We start from the raw sequence: 21,317 nt of genomic DNA, 5'->3' as shown, positions 1-21,317 counted from the left end.
AGAGACACAATTTAAACACTATGCATTGTTTAAATGTGAACAGACTATTAGAACGTTGATAGCTTCACTGAGTCCAGGGCTTTTAACAATCAGTTTAGCTCTAGACAGCGGCCTCTAAGACTATGGGCCTTCTTTAGGTTTAGACGGATAGGATACTCCATCCCAAATGTAACAGATATCCCTTCCTTCTTATTACAAGTGCATTACATCCTATAACACTTGTAATACGGCGAACTGGACATCTGGCACATCTGTGGTGGAGTATCCCATCCACCGAGATCTGAATCAGGCACTATATTAGAACATTGGAATGTTCAGAGCTCCCATGGAGTAGCCTTGGGTCATTAATGCCTGGTATAGACTTTCTGCTCCAAAATTCAAGTCTGTCTTTCTGTTTCTCTCATTTCAATTAAGAACATTCTACCCTCAATGGGTTGAATGTTCTAATACCCTTCTAGCCCTTCCCCCTCGGGCCATACCAGTTATTAAAGGCCCTCTCCCTTATTATAGGCCCTGCAGCTTGCACCTATAAATTGAGTTCCGGGCCTTTTACATCAGCTCTACCTTCTGGCTTTGGGCTAGGAAGCTATTTTTCCTTTAGAATAATCATCCACAGGTGAAACCAAAGAAATAAAAAGGAGGGGACCTAGGTAAATGTAACAGAATATGCTGCATGCAAAATGCTGAATGATTCAAGTGAATCCCACTTGTTGACTTCTTCTGGTTTCTTAGTTCCCTTTCAGAGCCCTTATTTTCTGTTTCTTAATAACCTTCCTGATGCAAGCTGTAGGAAATTTGGTTCTTAGTTGTGCAGGATGTGAGGTCTGCGCAAGTCATAGGTCCGCAATTTCCCGCTACTTGGGAACAAGAACCCCGTTGTAGTGATTGCCTCACTCAGGGTAGCGAAGCAGAGTAGTCCAAGGCATACAAATGGAAAGTTGTGTGGGCTGGAAATCACTGTATGCAATACCAGCACTAAATAAATGATGGTCCAGTCAGTACTCTTTCTTTAGAGAATGAATACTACATTTATTACACACAGACTACTACATATTATGTACTAATATATAAATATATAGATAAGACCGGTAGAAAATAGCTTTGATGACATTATGAAATCTCATTTGATCCCTAAAGAGACATCACCCCCAAAATCACAGTACCCTCCCATTTCTGATAACACACCATCATATAAAGAGTATCTCCTTGGATGAAACAGGCCTATTGGCTTTACAAAGCGTTCATCATATTACAAGAACAACAAACCACATGTTAAAAAGATCATTGTGTGCGAAACTGCAATAATCAATTCTAGCCCTGTGTAAATGCAATGATTAATGACAATAAATCATATTAACCTTGATCAGTAATCACTGTCAAAAATATTATAGAAAGCATTTTAAAATGACCATCACATGTAGCTGTGTGCTTTTATATACTTTCAGGCCATGCAAACCATAAGAATTACCCCTAGAGAGTCCCTAGAAAGCGTTGCACTCAATGAGTCTGTATCTTCCATGTACACTTTCAGGCCACATGAAATGCGGCTATAGAATCAGACCCTATCAGGGACTGCACTCCCAACCGTAGAGCAAAAGCTCTAGTTGGCAGTGCTTGAAATGGCATTGAAAATCCTGGGGTGGTAAATGTTTATTTGACACCAGCAAGTTAGGGGCAGTTTTAAAATTCACTGGGTGAGTGCTGCTGTGCTTACTGCAAACCCCACAACTTTGCTGGTGGTGTCCCTGACCTCCTAGGGCTAACACAAGCTGAGGAAACGTTTTCTATTGAACAGCCCTGCAGGGCAGTATGGGGTGCTCCCTCGGCTGTACTGAGGTGAGATAGTGCAGTTTTTCCTTTTCACTTTCAAGAGTTTCTTTGGGGTGCTGGTGTCACCTGAGCACCCAGCCAGCTGGGGCCCGTTCAGGTAAGAGCGGTGGGGCAGGGTGGGAAGAGATTTTGACAGACGACCACAATGGAAAATGAATGATTTTCTTAATTTCCCCTTGTGGTCGTCTGTCGAATCCGCCCAACCTGGCCCTCCTGCCCCCTGCTCTTACCTGCACAGGCCACGGCTGAACCCAGCATGCCTTTATTTGTTGGGAGCAACCCACAGAGCCCACTCCTGGCTGCCCCAGACAGTTCTCTGTGCAGGCAGCATCTTCTCCTGCTGCTGTGGAAGCAGCTTCTCTTCTGCCCTGCCCACTCCTGTGGGCAGGGTGTGCTTCTTCTATGGTGGCTACCCACTCTACCCCAGAACAGGCAGATCAGGCCCACCACTGCTGGGGTGAGGGCAGCAGTGCTCCCTCTTCGCTATTCTGGTGCCAGAGCCTGGAGATCCTCGGCCAGTGCAGGCTTCCCAGGGGCACGACAGAGCTCCACTAGTTTCACTTTTGAGGCAGGACCAGAGATGGGTTCCTGGGCCCATCTGTTATGAAAACCAACTCGGGGACCTCCAGAGCTCCGTGGACAGGGCCCCATGTACACCAGCTCCTTGGGAACTTAATTGCTAAGATTCCTTCCTTCTATGGTGGTAGAATTCGGGTGGGTGGCAGAGTCTCACATGCTCAATCACTTGAGAAAAGGTCAATGGTTGCTGACCTAAAAAAGTCTATAACTCTGGTCTTGTTGAGCTGATTTGGAAACTCTTGGGATCATTTAACTGCTGGTGGTGAGCTCTAGCCACCATAAGCAGTTACAGCAGGCCTCCTGACCAACAAAGGGGCGTAACTTGCAGGGAGCTGGTTATACTGACTCTCTGCGCCAGCTTTACTTCTGGTCTTTGTTTCTGGGCACAGAAGTTAAGGGCTTTCCCCCAACTGGTCCTCTGGGAGTGCAGGGGGCCCAGACTCATCAGCCCTTGGCGAGATCTCCTGGTCCCATGGTCAACTTTCGCAGAGTCGCTGGTCCTTTTGGGCATCAGGAGGGTTTCTCCTTCCAATTTTCCATGGCTGTTGCAGTCCCTAGGTCCAGCAGCAAAAAGCCCAGACAATACCAGTAACCCTTTCACTGTTTTCTACAAGATATTTTAAAAGGGCGTGGAAGGTTCTAGAAGCCAGGCACATCTGGCCAATCCAAGGATGCCACATCACCTCTCTACCCCGTCCTAGTCCTCCTGCATAGCAACTTGGGACACTTCAACATAACGTCATCCAGGAGTCACTGGTTACATCTGCTCCTGGGGTCTCAGCTCCACCCCTCACTAACATCACTGTCAGGGCCTTTTCCACCAAAACGTCAAAGAGGAGCCCCTTCCTGTTTTGGCTCCAGTTGTCTGGGCTTCCTCCTTTGTTCAGTGGGCCTGGGCTTTCCCCCGCCCTGGTACAGTGTGAGAGGTTATTAACAGATGCAGATTTTAGTCCCAACACCTTCCTGCTCAGGAGCTGATGTCAGCCCTGTTAATTACTATTTTTATGTGGAAAAGCCTTTGTCTCTGCTGCTCGGGAGAAATGTAATTAACCTGGCCTAGCACAGTGACAAAAGCCCTTGTCTCTGATCCTGAGCTGAGCCAGAGAAATATGACAATTCTGGATGACCCATAAAAACGTACACGTATGGTCTTGGAACCTGAACATATGAACTAGGCGCACCTTTTCCACTCCAGTTTCATACCTTATAGGACTGTCTAGACCCAAGGGAAGAGAAAATGCACTATAAGGCACATTTCCACCTTTGTATACAATAAAGTCTCACTGTAGACAAAACAGTAAATCAAACTCACTTTACCTATAAGTGCCCACTAATATTGCTAGGCCTATCCTTGGTCAATATCTCACAGGCACAGCCAGCACACATATGCACACATATGTGCACATGTTTACATGTAACCAGACAATGCCCCTTACCCTATCTGCGTCGCACTGGTTTTATTTTAAAAGTCGGACACTTGCAGTAAACACGATCAGCCCATTTGCCATATGATTACCGTGAAACTCACCTATAGTAAAAAGTCCAAAACTGGGTAATTCAAAAAGCAAAAAATCTGGGCGTATTAAATGGACAGAACCCAATTTGCAGCACATGTATTTGAGCAAAAGATAAATGGCTTCAGCAAATGGACCTTAGGGTATTTTTTTTTCTATTAAACCATAATTAATGTTTGGTGTAATGGAGGGGGGCAAGCCACAAACTAACGTTTATAGTACATTTAGTAGTACTATAATAGTGCTAATAAAGTACTAAAAATGCTGCTCACAAACGTACGTGTGTAACTCTCCACCTCCACCTTTCCTATCTTTTCTATGGGGATATTCTGACACAAGAAATGTACTACTTAGGGGACGGTTACGATAATATTTTGGAAGGGATCCGAGTCAGATTCAAGCTTGCCGAATCCCATTCGGAACCCTTGTTTCTGACCGAATCGTAGATAGTTCCCAATGACCAGTTTCGATGACCGTAAACCATTAGGGCTGTCCGAATCAGTTCCGAAAGCCATTCGTACAGGTCGCGTGTTTCAGAGCCTATTCGTACAGCTCTATGGACTCGGTTACCTAACGAGCGATTGCGATAGCCGATTTGGACAGCAGTCTCGAATCGGTTTCTTCGGAACAAATCGTCTGCTGGAATCTGTCTTTGGGGGCCCATAGCAGGCCCCCTTCACCCGGGGCCTTTCAAATTGGGCCCGTGGGGGTACCCATGGGACCCCCCCTTCCAACCATGCACAATATGGCAGAGACCAAGGGGTACCCACCACAGGGTGCACAATTTTTCCCAGCCACCCCTTTCTTCAATGTCAGCCTGTGTTCTCGTTCGGAACACAGGCTCCCATTGGAGTCAATGGGAGTCCGGCCAAATCGTATCCGGAAGCATCAGGATGCATCAAAATCGCTCCGTCAGACTCCCCCGATCCGAGTCGTGTGGAAAGCATTCTGGAACCGATTCAGTAGGAATGCTTTCCGAACGGGATCATAAAAGGGCCCTTATTAGTAAATATGGGAGGGCCTGGGGGAGGTGCTAGAAAAAGGGGCATGCTTATTTCTAAATGAGAGGGTCTTATAAGGATAGGAATTGGTTTGGTGAGGGACATGCACCCACCAAAGAGTAAGCCCATTGCTATTCACAAATTGAACTTCTAAAATTGCCATTGCCAAAATGGGACCCAAATCAGTAGTAACTTACTCCAGCTTACACATGGCCAACAGCTGGTACTACACCATTCCACTGAAAATACATTGGTGAAGACTTAAAATAAAACCCCTTAGGAAATAATGTTCAGTTCAATTTAATTATTTAAAATTGGTAAAAAAAGCTATAAATAGATGTAGGTTATTTTTCAAAAAATCCAACCATAGAACATAGTTACTATACCATTAATAATTATTTTTGAATTTCTAAATTAATGTGGCATTAGTTTTTCTCAACATATAATTAAATGACTTTTAAATAATTCTACATATCAAAAAATGTATTTTTTTACTTAAGGTAGGACAACATTTAAAAAAATATATGTTTGAATTTAATATATTTACATCAATTAAAAATGTAATTCAAAATTAAGTAAATACTGTTTTAGGATGTAATTTTTTTGGTCTTCATTGAAAATAAATATATAAAATTAATTTACAGCAATATTTAAACATAAAATATTTTGACAATTTTTTTTAGTTAAACAAGCTTTTTTACTTTTCTCCATTCTTTACCAAAGGGAGATAGCGCAGTTGTGGTCTAGATCTCTACATAGTAAAATATAGGAAACAAAAGTTGATCAAACTTTATGATAAATTAATAAAATAATTGCATGTTTAATATTGTTGTTAATATAGTTTTAGATATATACTTTACGGTGCCGATTCCAATCCTGTAAAAACCTGGTACGAATGGTCGCACGAAGCGTATTCCCTGAACGACTCGTACCCGGGAAATCCACCTTAAAAACCAGCAAGTACGATTCGTACAGAAATACCATTTCCGTATGAATCGTAAAAAAGACCGTATGGCTAAAAAATACCTACTATTCTGATCCTGGACAGCGCATACGTGACGTCCGCACGGAGTCAGGCAGCGTTTTATGGACCAGCAAGTACGATTCGTACCTACAGCACTCCGCACGGCTATTTTTTTACGGGAGCCAAAAAGTGCCACAAAAGCTAAGTACGCTGCGATGCACGACGAAAAGGGGGCCCGGTACGCGACGTACACGCCATCAACCACATCGTACGTGTCATCATGTACGGTGCATCCCCCAACATTGCATATGTACGGTGCGTACATACGCGCTGTTGGGGTATGCACCATACATAGGCCAACAGTGCGTATGTCCAGTGCGTATGTACGCACCGTACCCCCACCCACGTATGTCCGCACCGTATCCCCCGCATATGTCCACACCGTACCCCCACCCGCGTATGTCCACACCGTACCCCCCACCCGCATATGTCCGCGCCATACCCCCACCCGCGTATGTCCACACCGTACCCCCACCCGCGTATGTCTGCACTGTACCCCCCACCCACGTATGTCTGCACCGTACCCCCCACCCGCGTATGTCCACACCGTACCGCCCCCACCCGCGTATGTCCGCACCGTACCCCCCACCCGTGTATGTCCACACTGTACCCCAGGCATAATTCCGTACATACGCGAGGATTGGGGCACGCCTGGGGTACGGTGCCGACATACGCGGGTGGGGGTACGGTGCGGACATACATGGGTGGGGGGTACGGTGCGGACATACGCGGGTGGGGGGAAGCTGGGGGGGCTGTACGACTCGTACCCCAGGCACAAGTGTACCCGGGGTAGGGGTGGTACAAAGTTCGCTCCGTACGGAACGTTTTCCATACGCTTGTGTATTCCGAACGCCGGTACGGATCGGACTTGCGCGCTCGGAATCGGGGACGTCTCGTAGAACTTTTCCCGATACGAATCGTATGTATTTTCACATACGAATCGTACTTCACCGGTTGTACGGGACTTGTACGATTCGTACGTAAAAAAATACGGATACGAGTCGTACGGTAATTTTCTTTTAACTGATCGGAATTGGCCCCTAAATACTGAACAAAAAAAGCATGCTACAATGTTATTAAAATAATTATAAATTAAACCTTTAATTAACTTAAATACATTTTTATTAAATTATAATCCTTTTTCTGGTTTAAATTAAACAATTTGTTTTTATTATTATGCATTATTAATTTTTAAAACGTTGATCTATGTAATTATTTAAAAGCAGTTTGGTTATATACTAATATCAATTTATGCTATATTTACAAATGCAAAAGAGATTGGCAAAGTATTTCAGAATTAAATAATAAATGTTTATATTTTTATGTTTTTAACTTTAAATTCTAAATATATATCTATATATATATATATATATATCTACTGGTTGTCTGCTAATAAGCACAACGCACTCTCAGTCGCTATACAGGTAACTTTAATTCGCACTGTAACGCGTTTCGGGAGACACGCTCCCTTGGTCACACAGTGTGGTATTGGATCACACGCCTCCATTAGTACACGGTGAAAACAACATAGTCAAGGGACTGCCGGTAAACAGTGCAAATCAATACGTGATCATGGCGGCCATCTTAAAGAGGTGTCATAATGTACAGACCGAAAGGCTTTCATTAACCATATACAGAAATATACAAAACAGAATGGCCTAATATTCATTTTGACAGTTTATGCGCTAAACCTATGTCAATACTCTTCGTCATAGTGACTTGTTAACGATTGTAATTATGGTCACATATACTGTCAGCTGTTACTGTAAAATAATCTGAGCGGCCATCTTGTAATTGTGTAAAAGTAAAACCAAGTGGTTAGTAAAAATTGAATTAAGGCCTCATTACTCTATATACAGTGCGATAATTCATCAAAACATGTCAATACAACTCGTCTTAGTGACTGAATGATGAAAAAAGGAAGGAGCTATCTTATTCACAAGCACAAAAATGATTGCTTCAATCGAATGAAATTATGGATACGCTAATGCCGGAAGTTAGAGAATAAGAAAGCATACATTTAAGCTGAACCGGCTTATAAATCCAAGTGTACTCTAAAGTGTACTATGGTGCAGGTGTGATCCTTACAATATAATTCAATGAAACGTGAAAACTAGAAAAAGAAAAGAAAGAATATGTGAAACAAATCTAGTGACAGAAGAGAATAAATAAAGTCCAAATATAAAAGGAGTGTTTTCATATCTACTCTTTGCAGATTTCAATCCAATGGAACTGAAGAAAAGGGTAGGAGCCCGTGAAGTGCTCGTGAGGATATAAAGGGCCCCTTCCTTTCCTCCTGAAACGATAAACAGAGAAAAGAAAAAATATTGGTTAAAATAATGCCATTATCATGTAATCATAAACATCTACACAGACTGTAAAATTGCACATGCACAATACGATGAAAACTGCAGCACAACATGGCTAGTCCTCTATCAAGTGCGTTGCCAATTCTTCATCTTGATTATGGCCTTTTGGAAATTTCGTTTCGAGGTCCATAATCCACATAGATTCACGTTTCCTCAAGGACAATTCTCTGTTACCTCCCCTCCTCCCCACTCTCACTTGTTCTACAACAAAATAACTGAGTAAATTGCTATTAGAAAGGTGGAATTCAGCAAAATGCCGTGCAATGGGGTAGTGTGGATCCTTATTATTCACTGCTCTCAGGTGTTCGAGAACTCTCTTCTTGGCCATGTGAGTGGTGCTCCCTACATATCTTTTAGCACAAGGACATTCAAGTACATATACAACATATGTCGTGCTACAAGTGAGGAATTGTGTAATACTTTTAGTACCAACTCTGCCAGGTATGCTTAATTCTTTGACCATCTTACTATTTCTGCATGCCTTGCAATGTCCGCAAGGATGGAAGCCTTTCAAATTATAGTGAAATGGGTCTTTGTTAATTGTGATGTCACCATGTACTAATATATCTCGCAAACTTTTACTTTTGCGGTACGTTATTTTGGGTCTAGTGCTGATTTTAGGGCCTATGATGGAATCGTTCTGAAGGATATTCCAATTGTCAGTTAGGATTTTTTGAACCTTACTGGAATCTCTGTTGAAAGTTAAGATCACCCTTGTCTCATTGTTTTCCATCATGTTTTCACGTGTCTTAATTTCTAATGTTTCGTCTCTAGTTGTATTTTCGATTTTCGAAACAGCCCTGTTTAGTACCCAGTCCGGGTAACCTCGTTCCCTGAATCTTTTGAGCATTATCTGTTCTTCCTTGTGGTATCCCTCATTATCACTACAATTTCGTCTTGCCCTCAGCAGTTCCCCATAAGGTATACTCCATTTAAGGGTATCAGGGTGGCTGCTGCGGGCATGAAGAAGGCTATTACCGGCTGTTTCTTTCCGGTAAAGTTTGGTTTCTAAGGCGTTGCCTTTAACTGAGATTTTGATGTCAAGGAATTCTATTTCTTCTTTCTGTAAGTTATGAGTTAAAACAATATTGTAGGGGTTGTCATTAAGGAGGTTTACAAATTCCGTGGCTTCCTGTTCACTACCTTTCCAAATAAGGAACAGGTCATCTATGTATCTTAACCAGGTTTCAACTTGGTTAAGATGAGTGGTAAATTTGACATCTTTGCGAACTTCTTCTTCCCACAGACCCAGAAACAAATTCGCGAAACTAGGCGCGAAACATGTCCCCATTGATGTACCTGTAATCTGTTTGTAAAGGTCACCATTAAACAGAAATATATTATTGCGAAGACACATGTTCATCATCTCTGTAAGCATCTTAGTGTGGTCAAGATACATTATGTCCCTCTCATTGAGGTAGTGTATGCATGCTCTAATACCCTGACTGTGTTCAATAATAGTATACAAAGAGCATACATCTAGGGTTAGAAACATGTAGTTTTCATGCCATACAATACTATCGATTTTACGTAAGAAGTCTTTGGTGTCTTTGACATGTGTGGGTAATTTAAACACATAGTCCTGTAAAAAGTAATCGACATACTTTGATATGTTTTCAAATACACTCCCAATTGAAGAGACAATTGGTCTTCCAGGGGGTACAAGTGGGTCTTTGTGGACTTTGGGAAGAAAATAAATAATGGGGAGTTTGGGATAGTCTCTTTTGAGGAATAAGAATTCCTCCCATGAAATAAGACCCTGCTGCTGCCATATAGACAAGTTTTCCCACGTTGTAGTTATACTTTCATTGTATTCTCTTGAGCTGCTTTTGGAATAAAATTTATCATTATCCAGTTGCCTGTACGCTTCTTTGAGATACATTTCTTTTTCTTGCAAAACTACATTCCCCCCTTTGTCAGCTGGGCGAATGACGAGGTTAGGGTCATTACCCAATGTAGTGATGATTGATCTCTGTTTTAAGGTAAGGTTAAAGGAATTGTCCTTTCCTTTATATCGTCTATGCTTGCAATCCTGAAGTGATTTGGTGACTATGTCATGGAACGTATCAATGTTGTCGTGTGGGAGCATAGGATAGAATATTGATTTTGGCTTAAAGCCCGTCATGGCTGCTTTGTCGGTGACAATATTGTTTATCTCTGCGAATGTATTTTCACTGCCATCATCTGTGTCAATCTCATACGCAAGATTCTGCATGGTTCGTACCATGTTGGCATCCCCTACAGTGAGGCTAGGTTGGTCATCAGGGTTCAAAGATAAGTAGCTAGGATCAGATGTGCTACTTTTGAGGGTGTGCCATTTGGTAAGTTTCAGCTTACGGATAAATTTAAACATATCTACTCTTGTATTAGAGTAGTTAAAAACTTCCGTGGGGCAAAAAGATAGACCAAGACAAAGTGTTTTCCTTTCGAGGTTAGACAGGTGTCGGTTAGTGAGGTTTATAATGGTTTTATTTACCATAGTGTTGTCATCCATCATTGGTTCTTCCTGTAGCCTCCCCGTCTGGTTCCCATTGGCTCTGCGGTTCTTCCTCTTGATTGTTCTGTGCTTTCGCCTTGTTCTCCTTTGTTTGCTGCGCCCCTGCCTCTTCCTCGTCCTCTTCCCCTCCCACGGTTTCCTCTTCCTCTTCCTCTCGGTGTTTGTTCCTGTGGAGGGGTTGGTCTCCCCGACTGCCGCCCCTTCTTCAGCACTCGGAATTCGTCCAAAAAAGTGGCAGGTCTGGTTATTACTTCAACTTCAGATGATGTGCTGGTTGTTCTTTCTGAGAAATCTGTATCCGAGTCATCAATTGTAGTGGTCATTTGGGCCGTAGTTTCCGTGATAGTAGTTGTATCCTTATCTATTTTGGATGATTGGATGTCATACATGTGATCGTACTTCCTGCTATAAGTTAATATACGACCTGTTTCATAATCTATGCAATCTCGATGCAGCTTTCTTTGTTTCCTTATTTTTATGTCCTCTTCATGCTGCGTGAGTTTTGTTTTCAATTCTTCTTTGAATTTTTTGATTGTAGCTTGTTCGTTGTGTGTTTTAAGTTCTTCTTCTAATTCTAGTATCTCTTTCATTATGCTCTCCCGATCTTCCCATGCATATTTGACAAGAATGCAGAGCATAGTTCTTGAACTTTTCGTCGAGTTCTCAGACCACTCTTCCAACATACGAGGGTTAGGGGATTCATATGATGGTGTGGTATAGATTCTTAATCCACGTGGTACCATCCCTTTGTCTATATAGTCTTGGAGGGAGATCGCCTCCCACCATTTTGATGTTTCAGATTTTTTTAATTTCTCGTATTTTCTAAGTTTCATTGTGAGAGTAGCGTCAGTGTTCGGTCTTATCATCCCCTGTTGTATTTTACCTGGTGCCCTTGCTAAGAGCGTTTGTGCTGCCAGCCGCCTTTGCGAGTCGTCATCCATATCCATGGGCAATAGACAGTCTGTGAAGAATGTAAGTTTAGCTAATTCTTACACTTCAAATTGTAAAGTTTGTCAATAATCAGTAATCACGAAGCCTCGTTTTTACTAGATAATATCTATGAAAACACCTGAAACTTTCTTCTAGTTTCTAAAAAGTTACCAGCTCCCCTTCAAAGTATTTGAAGTTCCCAATGCCGCTTGAATATATTCTCAGAGGAAACTGCCATCAGGGTTCTACAGGGACCCAGGACCAGAAAGCGTAAAATCAGCTTGCTGCTTGACACAGTCACGGTGAGGATAATACCCCGGTCCTCGGATACATGAACACGAACTCCCAATGCCCTCCCAAGGAACAGCCGACTAGAGACGCCTACCACACACACAGAAACGCAGCCGAACAAGTCAGCGCGTATCCCACGTTAAACTCACGGATGCGATCTGCGGGGCTGGCTTACCTCTAGGACGCTGTCGGGATGGGTCTTCGATGATACGGGCAGGTTCCACTCTTGATTGATTCCAGTCGTCTCGAATGATTCGGCGGCCGGCAAAATCCCTCCTTTTGATTCAAAAAAGACGCTGTCAGCTCCTCCTGGGATTTCGCCCGTTGTTGGGTGGTGCGCTACGCCGGTGGAGCCACCGCCGGCAAATTATATACTGGTTGTCTGCTAATAAGCACAACGCACTCTCAGTCGCTATACAGGTAACTTTAATTCGCACTGTAACGCGTTTCGGGAGACACGCTCCCTTGGTCACACAGTGTGGTATTGGATCACACGCCTCCATTAGTACACGGTGAAAACAACATAGTCAAGGGACTGCCGGTAAACAGTGCAAATCAATACGTGATCATGGCGGCCATCTTAAAGAGGTGTCATAATGTACAGACCGAAAGGCTTTCATTAACCATATACAGAAATATACAAAACAGAATGGCCTAATATTCATTTTGACAGTTTATGCGCTAAACCTATGTCAATACTCTTCGTCATAGTGACTTGTTAACGATTGTAATTATGGTCACATATACTGTCAGCTGTTACTGTAAAATAATCTGAGCGGCCATCTTGTAATTGTGTAAAAGTAAAACCAAGTGGTTAGTAAAAATTGAATTAAGGCCTCATTACTCTATATACAGTGCGATAATTCATCAAAACATGTCAATACAACTCGTCTTAGTGACTGAATGATGAAAAAAGGAAGGAGCTATCTTATTCACAAGCACAAAAATGATTGCTTCAATCGAATGAAATTATGGATACGCTAATGCCGGAAGTTAGAGAATAAGAAAGCATACATTTAAGCTGAACCGGCCGGTAATAGCCTTCTTCATGCCCGCAGCAGCCACCCTGATACCCTTAAATGGAGTATACCTTATGGGGAACTGCTGAGGGCAAGACGAAATTGTAGTGATAATGAGGGATACCACAAGGAAGAACAGATAATGCTCAAAAGATTCAGGGAACGAGGTTACCCGGACTGGGTACTAAACAGGGCTGTTTCGAAAATCGAAAATACAACTAGAGACGAAACATTAGAAATTAAGACACGTGAAAACATGATGGAAAACAATGAGACAAGGGTGATCTTAACTTTCAACAGAGATTCCAGTAAGGTTCAAAAAATCCTAACTGACAATTGGAATATCCTTCAGAACGATTCCATCATAGGCCCTAAAATCAGCACTAGACCCAAAATAACGTACCGCAAAAGTAAAAGTTTGCGAGATATATTAGTACATGGTGACATCACAATTAACAAAGACCCATTTCACTATAATTTGAAAGGCTTCCATCCTTGCGGACATTGCAAGGCATGCAGAAATAGTAAGATGGTCAAAGAATTAAGCATACCTGGCAGAGTTGGTACTAAAAGTATTACACAATTCCTCACTTGTAGCACGACATATGTTGTATATGTACTTGAATGTCCTTGTGCTAAAAGATATGTAGGGAGCACCACTCACATGGCCAAGAAGAGAGTTCTCGAACACCTGAGAGCAGTGAATAATAAGGATCCACACTACCCCATTGCACGGCATTTTGCTGAATTCCACCTTTCTAATAGCAATTTACTCAGTTATTTTGTTGTAGAACAAGTGAGAGTGGGGAGGAGGGGAGGTAACAGAGAATTGTCCTTGAGGAAACGTGAATCTATGTGGATTATGGACCTCGAAACGAAATTTCCAAAAGGCCATAATCAAGATGAAGAATTGGCAACGCACTTGATAGAGGACTAGCCATGTTGTGCTGCAGTTTTCATCGTATTGTGCATGTGCAATTTTACAGTCTGTGTAGATGTTTATGATTACATGATAATGGCATTATTTTAACCAATATTTTTTCTTTTCTCTGTTTATCGTTTCAGGAGGAAAGGAAGGGGCCCTTTATATCCTCACGAGCACTTCACGGGCTCCTACCCTTTTCTTCAGTTCCATTGGATTGAAATCTGCAAAGAGTAGATATGAAAACACTCCTTTTATATTTGGACTTTATTTATTCTCTTCTGTCACTAGATTTGTTTCACATATTCTTTCTTTTCTTTTTCTAGTTTTCACGTTTCATTGAATTATATTGTAAGGATCACACCTGCACCATAGTACACTTTAGAGTACACTTGGATTTATAAGCCGGTTCAGCTTAAATGTATGCTTTCTTATTCTCTAACTTCCGGCATTAGCGTATCCATAATTTCATTCGATTGAAGCAATCATTTTTGTGCTTGTGAATAAGATAGCTCCTTCCTTTTTTCATCATTCAGTCACTAAGACGAGTTGTATTGACATGTTTTGATGAATTATCGCACTGTATATAGAGTAATGAGGCCTTAATTCAATTTTTACTAACCACTTGGTTTTACTTTTACACAATTACAAGATGGCCGCTCAGATTATTTTACAGTAACAGCTGACAGTATATGTGACCATAATTACAATCGTTAACAAGTCACTATGACGAAGAGTATTGACATAGGTTTAGCGCATAAACTGTCAAAATGAATATTAGGCCATTCTGTTTTGTATATTTCTGTATATGGTTAATGAAAGCCTTTCGGTCTGTACATTATGACACCTCTTTAAGATGGCCGCCATGATCACGTATTGATTTGCACTGTTTACCGGCAGTCCCTTGACTATGTTGTTTTCACCGTGTACTAATGGAGGCGTGTGATCCAATACCACACTGTGTGACCAAGGGAGCGTGTCTCCCGAAACGCGTTACAGTGCGAATTAAAGTTTCCTGTATAGCGACTGAGAGTGCGTTGTGCTTATTAGCAGACAACCAGTATATAATTTGCCGGCGGTGGCTCCACCGGCGTAGCGCACCACCCAACAACGGGCGAAATCCCAGGAGGAGCTGACAGCGTCTTTTTTGAATATATATATATCTATATATATATTTATATATAGATATATATAGAGTTGCGTTGCAGAAAGGTGTAAAAAGGGGCATGGCCTCGGACAACCTCTCTGCAACGCAGCTCTGTGGTGCTTACTGGAGGTACCTGGTGGGCTAGTTGGGCCCCAGGGACCCTCAAGATTCAAGGGGACTTAATCCCCCAACTTAAAACGCGCCACATGGCACGTTTGCGCACTTGTCAAATCAGGCCTGCCTCCTCCTTTCACCACTGTGCAACCGCGCCCCCAGACGGGTTTTAAGTTGGGGGATTTATTCCAGTTGAATCCAGAGCATCCCTTAGGTCCAATTAGCCCACCAGGTACCTCCAGTAAGCGCCACAGAGCTGCCCTGCCGAGAGGAATACAAAGGGGCATGACATTGGACCAGCTCTCTGCAACGAAGCTCTGTGGCGCTTAATGGAGGTACCTGGTTGGCTAGTTGGCCCCCAGGGACCCTCAGGAGTCAAGGGGAATTAATCCCCCAACTTAAAACCCGCCAGGGGGTGCGTTTGTACAGGCGTGAAGGGAGGGGGCGGGCCTGATGTGACCTGTGTGTACTTATCCAATCACTCCGCCAAAACCCAAGCAGTTATAAATTCACCATGTACTCTCCTTACAGTACTGTAATCATCCAGTCACTACCCATGTACTGATGCAATGGACCAGGCACTAACACATTCCCTGCTACAATCCCCTGACACTTCCGATGCAGACCTCCAACCACCTACACACTACTGATTCACTCCTCCAATTACCCAGGTAGTACCCATGCACTCCTGAAATCCCTCTGTCATTACCCATGCACTCCTCCAATCACCCACCCAGCACTATGTACTTATTCAATCACTCCGCCAAAAACCCAAGCAGTTATAAAATCACCATGCACTCTCCTTGCAGCACTCTAATCATCCAGTCACTACCAATGTACTCATGCAATGACCCAGTCACTAACACATGCACTGCTGCAATCCCTTGAGGACTACCTATGCAGTCCAGTAATCTCACTGGTACCACCGATGCAGTCCTCCAATCACCCAGCCAGTCCTATGTCCTTATCCAATCACTGCGCCAAAACCCAAGCACTTATAAATTCACCATGCACTCTCCTCGCAGTACTCTAATCATCCAGTCACTACCCATGTAGTCATGCAATGATCCAGACACTAACTGATCACTGCTACAATCCCCTATGCACTACCCATATAATCCTCTAACAACTCACACACTTCTTATTTGCTCCTTCGATTCCCCAAGTAGTACCCATGCAGTCCCGCAATCACACTGTCACTCTTTGTGCACTCCTCCAGTCACCCAGCAACTACCATGTACTAATCCAAACAATTATAACACCTATAGTGGTCAAAGACGGACAGGGGGATTGCTGGAGTGCATAGGCACTACATTTGTTAGTGCCTGGGTCATTCCATAAGTGCATGGTTAGTGTTTGGATGATTAGAGTACTGCAAAGAGAGTAGATGGTGAATTTATAAGTGCTAGGGTATTGGAGCAGTGATTGGATAAGTCCACTGTGCTGACAAGGTAATTAGAAGAGTGCTCACTGAGTGACAGGGGCAATGCTGGAGTGCATAGGTACTGCTCTGGCAATTGTAGCAGTGAATGTTTTAGTGCATGAGTACATGTGTACTTACAAATTCACATTTCACTCTCCTTGCAGCACTCTAATCATCCAGTTACTACCCATGTATTCATGCAATGGCCCCGGCACTAACTCATGCAGTGCTACAATCCCAAGAGCTCTACCCATGCAGTCCAGCAATCCCCCTGTCACTCCCTGTGCACTCTTCATGCACTGCTACAATCGCTGTGTACTGCACATGCAGTCCTCTAACCACCTACACACTTCTCAATCGCTCCTTCAATTCCCCTGGTACTACCCATGCAGTCCAGCAATCACCCTGTCACTCCCTGTGCATTCCTTGCAGCACTCTAATCATCCAGTCACAACCCATGTACTCATGCAATGACCCAGTCACTAACACATACACTGCTGCAATCTCTTGAGGACTCCCTATCTAGTCCAGTAATCTCCCTGGTACTACCTATGCAGTCCTCCAGACACCCAGCCAGTCCTATGTCCTTATCCAATCACTGCACCAAAACCCAAGCACTTATAAATTCACCGTGCACTCTCCTCGCAGTACTCTAACCATCCAGTCTCTACCCATGAATTCATGCAATGATCCAGTCACTAACTCATGCACAGCTACAATCCCTGTGTACTACCCATGCAGTCATCTAACCACCTACACACTTCTCATTTGCTCCTTCAATTCCCCTGGTAGTACCCATGCAGTCCAGCAATCACCCTGTCACTCCCTGTGAACTCCTCCAGTCACTCAGCCACTACTATGTACTAATCCAAACACTGCCAATACCCAAATTCACTCAGGCACTCTCCTTGCAGTATTCTAATGTTTCAGTCAGTAGCTATGTACTCATGCAATGATCCAGCCACGAACTGATCACTGCTACAATCCCCTATGCACTACCAATACAGTCCTCTAACCACTTACACACTTCTTATTTGCTCTTTCAATTCCCCAGGTAGTACCCATGAAGTCCCGCGATCACACTGTCACTCCCCGTGCACTCCTCCAGTCACCCAGCCACTACCATGTACTAATCCAAATAACTATAACACCTATAGTGTTCAAAGACTGACAGGGGGATTGCTGGAGTGCATAGGTACTCCTCAGGGGATTGTAGCACTACATATGTTAGTGCCTAGGTAATTCCATAAGTTCATGGTTAGTGACAGGATGATTAGAGTCCTGCAAAGAGAGTACATGGTGAATTTATAAGTGCTAGGGTATTGGAGCAGTGATTGTATAAGTACACGGTGCTGACAAGGTGATTGTAAGAGTGCTCACTGAGTGACAGGGGTAATGCTGGAGTGCATAGGTACTGCTCTGCCGATTATAGCAGTGAATGTATTAGTGCCTGGGACATTGCATGAGTACATGTTTACTTACAAATTCACCATGCACTCTCCTTGCAGCACTCTAATCATCCAGTTACTACCCATGTACTCATACAATGGCCCAGGCACTAACTCATGCAGTGATACAATCCCAAGAGCACTACCCATGCAGTCCAGCAATCCCCCTGTCACTCCCTGTGCACTCTTCATGCAATGGCCAAGGCACTAATACATTCACTGCTACAATCCCCAGAGCACTACCTATGCACTCTATCATTCCCCTTGTCACTCCATGAGCACTCTTCTAATCACCCTGGCAGCACCGTTTACTTATCCAATCACTGTGCCAATACCCAGTATCTGCTAAATGCGTGACAATGGTTTCCAAAAGCGTTACTGTACCCAGGTGACATTGTATTGGTACCGCACATTACACTCTCGGAGTGCATAAACATAACCTCCCCTCCCCTTAATGCCATTAATTATTGCTCCTCAGAGGGTTAGCGCCTCCAGTCATCTCTCGTAGTTCCACCTGTTACTGTGGTCAGTCACCTTGCAGCCATCCAACGCCTGTTGGCCCTCCCACGGTCCTCAATGCTCCTCTTTTGACTAGAGTCAATCGAGAGGCATGCTCTAACAGTCTACTATATTGCCTCATTCAGCCTCTCAAGTTAGGGCCTCTGCTTGCTGTGTCCAGGCCAGTGAGGCCCAATTTACACACACACAGAAGAGGTCTCAGGTCCCCCTCCGTCCAGCAGGTGTTGTATTAATGCACCTACAGACCTTGCTCCTCATATGAGCCGATAGCGCTGAGGGTCTAGGTGCCTACCATGGTGCAGGGAGCTGTGGCCTAACTCTAGTCTGGGAGCATCAGAGGCACCACTGCACATACTGCTTCAGGTTCGGATCTGCCCTACTCTCACACTCCTGGCTAAACGGACAAAACACTTCAGCCCAGAGCAGTCTAGACCACATAGTCCTAAAACATGTTAGATCCCAGTTCCCCCCCACCTCAGACAGAAGATCACTGAGGAGGCACTAGAGGGTAGGTCACTGGGTCTTAATGTGATTTTAGCATCCCAGAAACGGACTGATTACTCATAGATGAAAGCAGCTCTTTTTAAAATCTTTAATCTGGCCACAGATTAGCATTTAAAAAAACTTTGCAGCATTTCTACGCAGAGTAACCAGACATTATGGAAGGCCTGATTGGACTTTGAATGAACTGCCACTTTTAAAGTGCAGGAGTAAATGTAAACTGGCGCAGGCAAATCTCTGATTTCTACAGAGAACATCCTATGTATTTATTTTGTAGAGTTACATTAACATGTAGCTGATGGAAAAATGCTTGTCAAGCGGGACTTGGGCCAAGATGGCCGCTGACCGGCCGGAGCGAGAAGTCGCAGCAAATCCTCTCCCCACCTGATGCAGGAAAAGATGAAATGGTAGATCACCCTTACCTCCTGGACGGCTGATCGGCTGGGTGATTGATCACAAATCCCAGCGGTGCTGGAGCCGGGAATTAACAGCATCCATGACGCTAGCGGCACTGGGAATTGGCCGTGCAGTCCATCTCCGCTATGGGTGTGCGATTGCCGGTAACAGGACGGCGCCAAGAACGAATAAACAACAGAAGGACCTGAAGCATGCACAGAAGGATCCAGTAGCCCCAGCATCTGAGGCTATGGCTGTGCGAGGCCCAGCGCAATCCCGCAGAGTGCTACTAAAGAAAACGGGAGAGAGTGGCGGTACCGGCGGTGGTAACAGCAGCAATGTTGACAATGGAAGCAACAGCGGCAATGGCTTGAGTCGGAAGACCGGTAAGGCCGGTAATGAAGGGAGCAGCAAAGCCCAGGAAAGTAGCCTCCGGCAGCCGACCCTGATGGAATCCTTCTCCGCGACATCGGCGGACTCAGTAAGAGTCGGACTAGACGATCAGCTGGAGAATGGTGAAATGGCACCCGGTGAAGATACAGCGTTGCCGCTTCACGCCGGGCCGCCAGACAGACAAGTGGAGTCGAACAACCAGAACACGGATGAGCGGGGTGAGCCGAATCTGTTAGAGGAACAATAACCAGTCTGTACTGTGTTCAAGGAGCCGATCGTAAGTGACATGAGCCTCAATTTGAAAGTTACTAGGTGGGCTAGGGGGAGCAAAAATAAACTTGGTGATCAGGCGTTAATTCCCTCTGAAGAACCCCTCTTAGAGAAAGCAACCTCAGGGGAAATAGTAGAACAGAGATAGCGGCCCAGCCACTCTAAAGCAATTGCCGGTTCACCAGAAGGGGATTGTTTTTTCTCCCTTAATGATGACACAGACTATTCATTGTCTAGTGATGGCAATTTTACTGATGGCTCAGATTCAGCAGAGACCTCATCAGTGTAAAGAGCGCCGGCTGCTCATAGGGCCGCCTTCCATGAAAGCAGGTCAAAATCTAAATCTAAATCCACAGTGAGCCCTTCCAGAATGGACACTGTGACGGCTCGAAAGCTCGCATGGGATTATTCAGCTACCACTCAGCTATATCAGGACGAGGGGGCAATACCCGATCACGGTGGGCACTCTAATCTGAGTAGTATAGTGCAGACCCCCTCAATGGACTTAGTTTACACCACGCTAAAGCAGATGCAGGGGGAGGCCAGGCTAGAGAGCCGAAGAGTGAAGCAGGCAACCAAGAAATTACAGGGCTCACTAAGGAAGGTAAATAAACTATACGACGATATGGCAGACAGGGTTACCCACGTGGAAGAGAGAATTGGAAGACTTGAGGATGATGTCAATAAATTGCAGGCTTTTAAGGAGACGCAGGAGAGCTGGCTGAGGATTTTTAGTGGAAGCTCGAAGATTTCGAGAATCGGCAGAGAAGTAACAATATCAGACTCTTGGGATTGGCAGAAGGGGTAGAGGGAGAAGATGTAATGGATGGCCTTTGTATTAACCCTGTTGAAGGGAGCATTCCCTTACTTGGCCTCATGGAACTGGGAGACTGAGGTGCAGTGAGCGCATCTGTTCCCTTTGACTCAAAGGAAAGGGCATGCAGCGACTCAAGGTGACAGGCCCAGGGCGATCTTAGTGTATGTCGGCAATTTTCTCCTCAGGCAGGCAATCATTGATAAAGCAAGGCCAGACGAACATTTGAGGGTAGAACATTCTTCGCCCGTCCAGATTTCTGCCATGCCACTGTTGAAAGGAGGTGGAGGCTAAGGCAGCTGATTGCTCCTTTTCA

The sequence above is a fragment of the Triturus cristatus genome, chromosome 9 (genome assembly GCF_964204655.1).
Source record: "Triturus cristatus chromosome 9, aTriCri1.1, whole genome shotgun sequence".
NCBI classification, from domain to species: domain Eukaryota; kingdom Metazoa; phylum Chordata; class Amphibia; order Caudata; family Salamandridae; genus Triturus; species Triturus cristatus.
The sequence above is the reverse complement of the archived record's forward strand: the minus strand, read 5'-3'. Positions refer to the sequence as shown.